Source organism: Mixophyes fleayi, chromosome 12 (genome assembly GCF_038048845.1).
Source record: "Mixophyes fleayi isolate aMixFle1 chromosome 12, aMixFle1.hap1, whole genome shotgun sequence".
Classification (NCBI taxonomy): Eukaryota; Metazoa; Chordata; class Amphibia; order Anura; family Limnodynastidae; genus Mixophyes; species Mixophyes fleayi.
In genome coordinates, this window is record NC_134413.1 from 6,073,950 (window position 1) to 6,085,429 (window position 11,480).

Sequence of the window (11,480 nt, forward strand, 5' to 3'; positions counted from 1 at the left end):
ACTTCAGTGATGTCAAATATGTATACCTCATTTCCCTATATTATAGTAAAATGTATTTGTTTCAGAAAAAGCAATACTGCAGCGTAATGTTGCATGAAGGGAATCTGCTTGTGTGACACAATCTAAAGACATTGAAGGTATTCACGCAGTTTTATCAGTGTTACAGTCTAGCCCTTTCACACCACTTTATATATTGAACTCTCTGCGTTGCCAGATGGAGGTTAAAGTCTGCAATCGGACACTAGCCTTCCATCTGCTAACGTGACACCAAAAAATAAAACGTGTATTGTTAGTAATGAAGAACAGATACAGTGTGTACACCACACATATACTGTTAAATGTACTCTTTGAAGTCCTCCAGCGGTCTGGCTCTGGCCAGATGGCAAACTCATCATCTGATATGGGATTAGGTCAAGTCGAAGTTCAGAATGAAAGGTAAAAGCGACAACTCTTCCAGTTTCCATGAATAATGAACAATCCCCCGCCCAAGGTGATTTATGGAAGTGTGTTTAGTTAGAAATGGAAACATTAGAAAATGAGAAAGATTTATGGTACAACCAACATTCAAACCCCCCCCTTCCCCTCCACAAGGCTCAGGTAACCTTTGGCTATCCAGATGTTATGGAACCACAAGTCCCAGCACACTATTGCTAGCCAAAAGTATCTACTTCTGCTCTACCTCTCCCACACACACAGGTCTCCTAACCTATATATATTTAATAACTTCAAAATAGCACAACGACTTGCTTTAAACAACTGGAACAGAACCATTGAAAAACTTAGCGATAGGCATTTTTTGTTGAAAACGTGTTTTATTTCGGGTAAAAACAGATGCAACTAGGAACATTTGTGACCTTGAAACAGAATTTTTTGACTTAAAACCTCCCAAACCCTCCCTATGGGTGCATTTTAGGCCACATATCTCACTATGCTAGGTATCCAGGCTGGGAGAGCTTTGGTGCCATCTAAAATTAGTATAAGTATTTAGACTTACAAATTAATTGTACAATCACTTTGCCATATTCATTGTAAGACACACATTGCACAGATCCAAAAGGTATTTTTTTTTTTTTTTTTTAAATCATGCCCTTTCATCTGATCCATTTCCTTTATACTACCCTCCCATCCTCTAACGTTGCTTCACCTTAGCCCGCTACCCACTTCTAGTTACACCAGAGACCAGGTACTTAATTTCAGGTTGGTTTCTTATTTGCAGTATTAGCGTACGTATTATATACATAGAATATCATTTTTTTTGTGAAAGGCAAAGTTGGAAGCCCCCAGTGAAGCTTCTGCTTGCACCTGCTAGTTCAAGCCCTTTCCGTATAAGGGTGCTGTCACACAAGCAGATTTCATTCAGAAAACCAGATAAGGAAAACATATCTTCTATAATTTAGAGTGTCCATCCTGCTGACTGAATAAGAAGCTCTACATAAGTACCAAAGTAGTTTCTGTGAAACATTTCAATGTCTTTATGTAACAGGTGCAGGATAAGTAACAAACTCTTATGAAGCACTTGTTTGCTTTATCTGTTTTCCTGCTGGACCTAAACACCACTTGCAGCTGTTTTCCTGCTGGACAAACAGGGAAATCTGCTTGTGCGACACAAGCTCAGCAAAATGTATTCATTTTGACAAGAAAGCACCTTAAACAAAAAATAAGGAGGGGGTGGGGGGGGTTGCTTAAGACCACATCTCGTGTAACACAACAATAACACGTGGCCAACTTAACTACAGCGTTTGCATTCAGTGCAGCGTGACTGCAAGTTCATGGTTTACTTTTGATTGTTCGCTAGTTGCACGTAGGACTGCTTTATTAAATAAGCGCAAAAGTGTTTAAGTATTATTAAAAAATGCTCCGTATGCCATTGCACCTACCAGTGCCGCCTGGTCCTCTCTTGCCTCCGATAGTGTATTACAAATACAGCACAATAAGGGAGACAAGAACAAAGACCGTCGAGATGTCAGAGCTGGATGCCCCCTGCAAGACAAGTATTTGCAGATAAATACAAAACACTGATTATTGAAAGAGGAGGCATTGCTATTGGCTTAGGTGGGCATCCCCTTTAAGAGCTGTCTTACTTGGCCGTGTTAGGAGCCATGGCACCACGCATCTGGCACGCACACTGCACTGAATACAGACACCATGAGTGTGGTTGGACTCTTAATTAGAAACAATTTGATCCAGGTCGACGTAGTCCACATTCCAATGTCATAGCTGTTTATTGCTCAGAAAGCACATTCTATCTCACAGTGAAAGTGACTTTTTTTTATTTTAGTCTATACCATTCTTTTAATGCTTGGGATATAAAACAAAAAAAAAAACCTCCTGCGGATTTTCCAAATCTAGTTCCATCCACTCACGGATGTCGCAGGCTGTCTAGCACAAATATTTTCTCTCCCAATTTACATTTCGAGAAAGACATGAAATAAAGATGATTTTCTGCGTTCAGAGAGACGGCAAGAAGTGTCGTTGCCCATGTGCTAAGCCATTTGTTACAGCCTCATAAACGGCATATTGGTTTTTTTAATTAAACACATGGTAAACCGAAGGGTGGATTCAATTTAATTTCTTCTTTTTTTTTTTTTTTGTTATTTTATATAGTGTGGCCTAAGGGGATCACTGTCAGGCATCCGAAAAAACATTGTTTGCTAATTTTAGTTCTCTGGGGGAAAACAAAAATGCATGACTATAATATTTAGCTTAGACAGTATGTAGATTTGTACCAATTGTACAGAACAACAAAAATCATCAACTAATAACTTACTAGATATCTTCCTTAGTAAATAAAAGGCAAAAAGCCAGGGTTTTAAGTGTTTTTCACAACTCCCCTGTATATGATACTTAAATAGGATTAAACGTTTCAATTTATATTACAAAAAAAACTTTTTATTTGATATTTTGTAGGATGTTGTGAAAAGAAAGCCAAATACCCAAATGTTACCAGTTATCCTTCATCATCATCAACATTTATTTACATAGCACCAGCAAATTCCGTAGCACTTTACAATTAGGTATAAACATTGATAAGACAATACTGGGCAATACATAGACAGAGAGGTAAGAGAATCCTGCTCACAATCTATAGAATCCTTAGAGAAGCAGACCGCTGACTGGACAGTCACTGCCAATTCTAAATTGTACCGCACCGCAACCCCCCCCCCCCACCCTAAATTGTGATCACTCTTGTGAGAAGACATTCCAATCATAAAGGCATCTTGTTAAACCGGTAATAAACCTGAAACACCCCTTAGAGTGTCAATTCACACAATATACTTAAACACACTGAACAACATACTTCATTACCTCAGCTAAGAAAAACTCCTAAAACTCAATAAAATCAATGATCATATTGACTGGGTGACAAGCTGTAAGGACCCCACACAGAGGCCGTGTGAATAAACCACAGTGACTACTGCTAGGATCACTGCCAGTATTAAGGCAGCACGGTGGCTTAGTGGTTAGCACTTCTGCCTTAAAGCACTGGGGTTATGAGTTCAATTCCTGACCATGACCTTATCTGTGATGAGTTTGTATGTTCTCCCAGTGTTTGCGTGGGTTTCCTCCAGGTGCTCCGGTTTCTTCCCACACTCCAAAAACCTACTGGTAGGTGAATTGGCTGCTATCAAATTGACCCTAGTCTGTGTTTCTGTCTGTGTGTATGTTAGGGAATTTAGACTAAGCTCCATTAGGGAAGGGACTGATGTGAGAGAGCTCTCTGTACAGCGCTGCGGAATTAGCGGCGCTTTATAAATTGATGATGATGATGATGATGACGTAAAGAACCACTATTTATCAGGGAAGAAGCCACGCAACTGTGGGCGCTCAGCATCTCAAACCCTGGTACAGTATTACAGGAAGCTTTGCAGCATGCACTATGATCAACTTATCCACAAATCCAAAATTGATAGATCAAGCATTGATGCGCGATAATTAGCCTTCATTTATTTAGTGCCAACATATTCTACAGATCCAGAGAGAACTAGATTGCGACACATCAGTCCCTGCCCCAGTGAAGGTTACAATCTAATTTCCCTATCATAGGCACAAATACACCCCTTAATCTACTGTGGTGGAAGCCAGGAATCCAAAGGTGGAAGAAACCCACGCGAACACAGGGAGAAAAACCAAGATCACGCAGACAGCACCCTGAAATCAAACAGGTAGTTCTGCGCTGTATGGCAACATGTACTGAGTCACCATAAGTATACTTCTCATTTGCTGTGCTGAATTCTAAAGTATTACGGTTAGTTAGCCTAAAGCAGCTGAAGGTACTTTGTCTGGGATCACTGTAAATAATATAAAATTTAGAGTAGTCCTCTCCTGGCTGCTGAGATATGGTTATTATTAGGCATGTGACCCTAGGGTGTAAGCGCCTATTATATATGGATTGCAATGTCCGTATGCGCAAGAATGTGTTTCCCATGCATTGAGTCCGTCCTGTTAATTGAATGGAGTCGTGCTCAGCACATGGAAATCACATTACAGGTAGCAGATTCCCCAAGCACTGTCCATGGTCTCAGGCGTTAATGATGTTATTGTCGTCTTGTTATCAGCTCGTTCTTTTTCCACTTAACCTAAGAAGTACCAAAGAACAGGAGGACAGGATACACAGAATTGTTGTAGGCGTTTACGTAGGTCGAATGGGTCTCTTTGGCTGACAGAAGCTATTCTTAAGGACACGTGCTGGATGTATCTTGGCAGGAGATTCAGAGCTTTTCAGCTAGCAGTTAACTCCTTACAGAGCACATACGTTCCAGGCTCAATCTGCAGTGCACAGCCACAAGGAAAGACAGTCCTGCACAGTACACTAAACAGTGCTCTCTTGTCATTCCTCACAAGGGGTAAGAGTCAGCGTACTTTACCTCAACACTACAAAAGAAAACTCAGGGCCTCCATCCACATAATATACAATACACCGAGCAATACTATACTAAAGGTGGCCATACACCGCCTAATTAGTGATCAGTACTGCAACATGCCGTGGCACATCAAATTTTGATTTTTTTTTTTTTTGGGAAGGGGTGTTAATCTCATGGTATATGCTGTTTTAATGGCCTCTTTAATCCCACAGTGGCCAAGGCTTTGGGCAGTCTTATTATTCTGGCCTCCACCGTAGCCTAATGAACCCAAAATTGACCCTGATCAGAGAGGTTCCCAATCTACACTAGGGAGGATATTACACTTTGGGGTAGATTTACCAAAGTTTCTAAAAAGGAGAAGTGAAGATGTTGGCCATAGCAACCAATCAGATTGTAGTTATTTATCTAGTAAATTCTATAACACAAGAGATAGAATCCAGTTGCTATGGGCAACACCTCTTTGGTAAATCTACCCCATGATCTTAGGTCAAAGCCCAGAGCACATTTTGATCAGCCGTTTAGCAAACATTAGCTGAACCTGTGTGTGAAGAACAGAATTACTGGGTTAAAGTCTGTGTCAGCAACATACCCAGTAGGGAGATACACAGTTATAGAGGTTTATAAAGTAGGGACAATGAAACTATATTTAATAATTTACCACTTTAGCGTGTAGGACTCTTATCGTTCCCAGCATTTACGAGAAAAAGGCTTATTTTTAATATGCAAATTAGTGTTTCTGGTATAATTTAGTTTTTGACATAGTATCCATTAGAAAATACAGCCATATCCTGTTAGAGGTGGGTGCGATGTGGACCCTTTCTGAAAGACATCTATATTACATGATTTTTATTAGTCTCCGTTCAACCTCAACATCACTGAACACATTTGAACTAGAACGCCATAAAACAGCGTATAACAAATAAATGTGCTGCATATACAATAACAGAATATTAAATGAATACATTTGACAGTCGGTGTCACAGACTTCAGTTTATGGCGTAATCACCCTAAAAATAACCTCTCAATTCTCAAGTTTTACAAGCCAATTAATGAGCCTCAGTTTGAATGTAATGGATAGCCATACATGCTTGAACTTGTAGTTCTACAAAACCTAGAAAGCTGGAGGTCATTATTAGAACACGTAGGAGCTAATCTTAGCATTACAATTCCCAGAGTACCATATAGATTCCATTCTATTTTCTGCATCCTCTGACTTGACCTCTTTGTTACAGGGGATAATTGATACAAATGGTAGTGACAGAACACATCACATGCATGCACAGTAATACTTCTGCTATCTACTAATACTGATTATGTCTGCACAGATGCAGCGGGAAGGCCCGGCATTATTCCGTGTGACGGCTCTCTGTGCCAGTGTGTGTACTTTCACACAGAAACATTTACAATTCATAAGACAGCTGACACTAGCTGGCAAAAGAAGGCTCTTCTCAATGTGTTAAAACGAAAATTCAATTAAAGATATGTTCAATTGCCGCGTGTCCAATGTCAGCATCGCTCTCCGAAAACACGCTCAATGCATTACGTCTTCCGTACGGAGGAAGCGCCCAAGTCTACTGTATTCACGTTACACGTAAGCCTTATTCGTGCTAACACTTAGCAGCAACTTGGTGTCAGAAATGAACTAATCTGGAAACAAAATTATTTTTACATGACTTCACATACATACAAACAAGACAAATGGAAACAAATTCAAATCACTTGTGAGGACATACAAATAAGAAGGGCATTTGAAAAACTGCTGCTGTCCTAATGCTTTGGTTCTAAATAATTGTAGCATCAGGTATTTGGCTAGAAACAATTAGGAAAAGGCAAATATATAGTAGAATACACCCCCCTATTATGCGATGCAAGGATATTAGAAGTGACCAGTGTCACAGAAATAAGACCGGTCCACTTGCACGGTCTGAGCCATCATCGCTTAGTCACTAAACTGACCTGTCTCAGACAGGAAACCACAATCTTCTGACCAGGACACCTTATTACGTTCCTCTACTTTTGCAGCAAGTCAAATAGCAGCTGTTAATGTGCATTTATATCCAAGTGCTGACAGACAATTGGAGCCTCTCTGCAGTTCTGTAATACTGATAGGAAATGTTAAATTCCAAAACATCTAAAATACAGCAATCAGTGTTTCAATTACATTGGAGTAAACAGATAAGGACCCATTTTAGACCAGGTCAAAAAGTTTCTCTAGCTACAACTTGGGCTAATTATATCCAGCCTGGACTATTCTCCAGCATAGAACACACACTGCAAGATATCCGGACCAACACCCATGCTATGGGGCCAGGGGGATTGTACTACTACATGGGGTAAGGTATATCAGCAGACCAAAACTACATTGTCATCCAAATCCTGCAACTAATACATAGTTCTCCAAACTTTAGAATCCAGGCATCACTAACAAGGTATGTTGTATCTCCAGGCACCAATGTATAGATGTAACAGCAGGAGTGCCCAGGAAATGATCAGCACCTGCCTATGTGTGATATGAGAGAGAGGGAGGGGAGGTGATGCAGGGGGACGAGGGGGGGTCATTGAACAGCCCCCCCCATCCAAAAGACAATCATCCTTTGAAGGTAACCAGCCTTTTTTTTTTATTTCATTTTACATTTGTCCAAGTGAAAACAATTAGTGACTTTATGCACTGCATAATTGCCACTAGATAGGAGGCGTTCTATATTCATCATTATTTATATAGCGCCAACATATTCCGTAGCGCTTTACAATTGGGGACAAACATAGTAAACTAATAAACAATCTGGGTAATACAGACAAAGAGGTTAGTAGACCCTGCTCGCAAGCTTACAATCTATGGGACAATGGGAGTTTGACACATGAGGTTAAGTCTACATTTTGCATTTCAGTCCAGCCAGGCTGCAAAGGTAAAAGTGACTCTCAAGCTAAATGATCCCATCAGACAACAATGTTTGTCAGGGGGTAGTTGTATAACAGGTGGTAATAGGGTAGTGTAGTGAGGTTAAGAGGGTGGTTAAGGAATATTATAAGCTTGTCTGAAGATTTTTCAGAGAACGCTTGAAAGCTTGTAGACTAGAGGAAAGTCTTATTGTGCGAGGGAGAGAATTCCATAGAGTGGGTGCAGCCCGGAAAAAGTCCTGTAACCGGGAATGGGAGGATGTAATGAGTGTGGATGAGAGACGCAGATCTTGTGCAGAACGGCGTTGCCGAGTTGGGATATATTTTGTGACAAGAGAGGAGATATATTCAAGAGAATTGTCTGTCTTCCTACATAGTCCTTTTATATTCTTCAAGTGTGCTGCTGCTAGCCATATGGAAGTGATAAGCCTATCAGAACACACTACTTTGGAGGCGTGGCCTACTCTAAGGATGGGAGACAGCACTAGGAGAGAGGCCAGGTTCCAAAAGAATCAAACATATAATTGTAAAGCAGCAGAGAAGTGGCAGATACGGCTCCTAATCCAGTACATATATAGTCCATTGTGCTACTCACAATTATACAAAGATCATTTTTAAAGTTACAGTCCCTTTAACACCTATTGGGGTGCGCCATCTCCCCGTGGGCCAATGGTTTATCGCCTTGCGAGTCTTGCACAAGATTGCAGAGGAATTACATAGTGCCCCAGTCTCACCTGACAGAGGGTCAAAAAGTGGTGGCAATTACTTGTTCTTCACATTCCAGGCGAATCAGAGAAGAGCGACTGGACACTGACTTGGTTCCGGTACTGTGGGACACTGGCTCCTGTATTTTGGGTCCAGAAACATTAGACAATTCGATACTGCCGACCTCTTAAATATAAATTGTCTGTGCAAGGTTTAGCTACTCTTTTTTTTTTTTAATGTAAAAACTAAAAAACACATTTCTGCATTTTTACTAATCGATATTAGCACTCATCCAATGACTGGACACCCAGTTAGTCAGATCCTTATGTCTGAGAACCACTTTGATCCATTGTTTCCGATTAATAAAAATGATTCATCTATTAAGCATGTAGTAGTTGCTCACATATTACAGATTCAGATATTGGGCACGTACACAAAATATTTGAAAACTATTAGAAAAAAACCAAAACATAATAACGACATTTCAACGTACGAGAGGATGTTTGAGAACCACCGCTTTGTACGGACATTCAGCACTATTTCCATAGGCAATGACAGCGACGTATGAAGCTTGCACAGCACACATTACAGTTTTGATGGAGCTGCATTTGTTCGGGGAGCCCGTGGTTGTTGGCACCCGTTCGCTATTATGTGAGAGGCAGGACACTTTACAAGTTAAACCCAGCAAGACTACTCCTCTACCAGAAGGTGCCTCAGATGGTTTCAGTAATAATTTTGATCAGTTGTAAAGAGAAAAAAAACCCATCATTTCATTTAGATGCCCTTAAAATCTGTCATACGAAACAATGACTAAACACGCCATTCGTTTGCACTGTCCTCTCTTCCCTTTACAAAATCCACCTCAACCTATAGCCAAATAAATTTACCCACAACGCTGATTGTTCACGTCCAAACCAAGAATGATCCAAAAAGATAAATAAATAAAAAATCACGACTATGTAAACGGCTGGTCGCACACACGCGGGAGAGCAGCAGGGAACGGACTTAAAACATGCAAACCTCCGTGTAGGCTTCATTCCACCCTCCCCCTATCATTTTAAGGGTGCTAATTCTAACTTCGTTAATGGAGTGAACATAAATTAGAAAATAGGACTTGGCTAAAATGTGGTTTCAATTGGCTATTAAAATTTAAGAGCCAAGTTAGATAGCTAATTACAAAACATCTCCAGCAATAGTGCTAAGCAGAATTAACGAGAGCAAATGGCAGTCTGTCTGGTCATATTCCCAAGAGGGACGAAAGAGAAGTGAACCAAACAGTATGCAGAAAACCTAATTGCATTATTGGTATTTAGGACCAAATCTGGCTGTTTAGTGGGACAGATTAAGCTGAAACAGCCTCACAGTTACTGCTGGTGTACAGTCGTAAGACATAGAAAGATATTCTATTCGGAAAGAGGAAAAAAATAAGAGCAGGACTCGTTAGGGGTTGCCAATTAGTCCAAGTCAAGGCACACAGTAGCATACGTTTCAGTTTTCTAAACGAACATTGGATATGGAGTTGTGTGGGAGTGCACAGAATCTGCTTCATTATCGATATCCTCATTAAGACATCAGATGAAGAGCAGACTCGTTCCCCTGTGAAGATTTATCATATACATTGGCCACTTTGAAACGCAGGTAGTACAATCTTTAACATTCCCTAGTCAAGTACCTCCCCGCTGCGCCTGTAAATGTCAGTCCAGTTTTTTCACGGCTGTGCGCACTGATTAGAAACAGCAGGGGATCCTGGGAGTATGACTACAATACCAGTAAGGACACTTGTCTTTGCTGCACTACTCGAGTGATTCTTGGAATGTATTAGCCTGCTGTTTTCTAATATTTACACACAACTGGAGTCATCAAGAGCTGTAAATGCAGTGTATAGGCAGTTCTCCTTGATTGTGCCGAGAACCCACACAAAACGCAGGGACCCACCATAAAGAGACACCCCAACATGCACTGTGTCGATGCAATCTTGATAAAAGATATTACACACACAATAAGCTTTGAGTTTCTTTTCTTGCATGGAGATATAACGCTCGTCTGTTAAATGAAAGAACCATTAAATGTAACCTACAGTATACACTTGTAACTATTTACTTTTATGCGGTTATCTATCTGCTGTACTGAACTCAAGCGTTGCTCCTTTGCATGCAGATCTATCTCCCATCTTAGTCATCAACTTCTGTCCTCTCCACCTAAACCAAGGCTCTTCAAAGGGCACCTCAGAGGAGGGGATTAATGTCTCTGTAATAACAGTCATATGAAAAAGGTTTATCCACAATCAAGTGCAGGTGTGTGGTGCTTTAATTTGTTTCTTAAAATAGACCAACGTAATGAAGGTATATGTGTAGAACACATGAAGACATGGTAAAATCTTAAAATGGGGAAAGTTCAAAGCAACAAACATTGTAACAGCAGTGGTCATGTCATAGGACAGAGCTTTCTGACCGTATAAAGTTCAAGCTATTTATTAATGGTACAACAGCAACATATTACACAGTGATTTCCAGAGAATATTAAATCATTCACATCAGTCCCTGCCCCATTAGAGCTTATAATCTAATTTCCCTACCACACACACACACTGTCATCAGCCAATTGACCTGCAAGTACGATTTCAGATCGTGGAAGGAAACCCGTGCAAACCCAGGGGCAACGTACAAACTCTACACAGACAGGGTCCTGGCCGGAATCACACTACTCGCTGCGAGGCAGCAATACTAACCACTGTGATACAGTGCTGCCCGTAAGCTTTAAAACTCAACACAATGAAACTAAGGACTTAAGCAGTTTTCAAAAGGAGCTGAAAAACATGAGGACATCCAGATAAGACTTCCTACTTGAGAATCACTTTCCTAGACCAGGAGGTCATTTCAATGTTAGCAACAGGTTTGGGTTGATGTAGTTTACAATGTAGTAACCGCTCTAAGGGGAGAATTCGATTGCTGGTGATGTGCCACCGAACGTCACAGCGATGTCTGACTGAGCACATTATCAGCCATTACGGTAGGG

At 40.6% G+C, this 11,480-nt stretch overlaps 1 long non-coding RNA gene across 1 annotated transcript; it reads right to left on the bottom strand.

Moving 5' to 3' along the window:
* Nucleotides 1–5,693: 5,693 nt before the first annotated feature.
* Nucleotides 5,694–7,367, bottom strand: LOC142109171 (uncharacterized). The gene is made up of 2 exons (XR_012680301.1): nucleotides 6,819–7,367; nucleotides 5,694–6,509 (listed from the first exon to the last, which is right to left on the bottom strand). It is a non-coding gene; the product is annotated as an uncharacterized LOC142109171 (long non-coding RNA).
* Nucleotides 7,368–11,480: the final 4,113 nt, after the last annotated feature.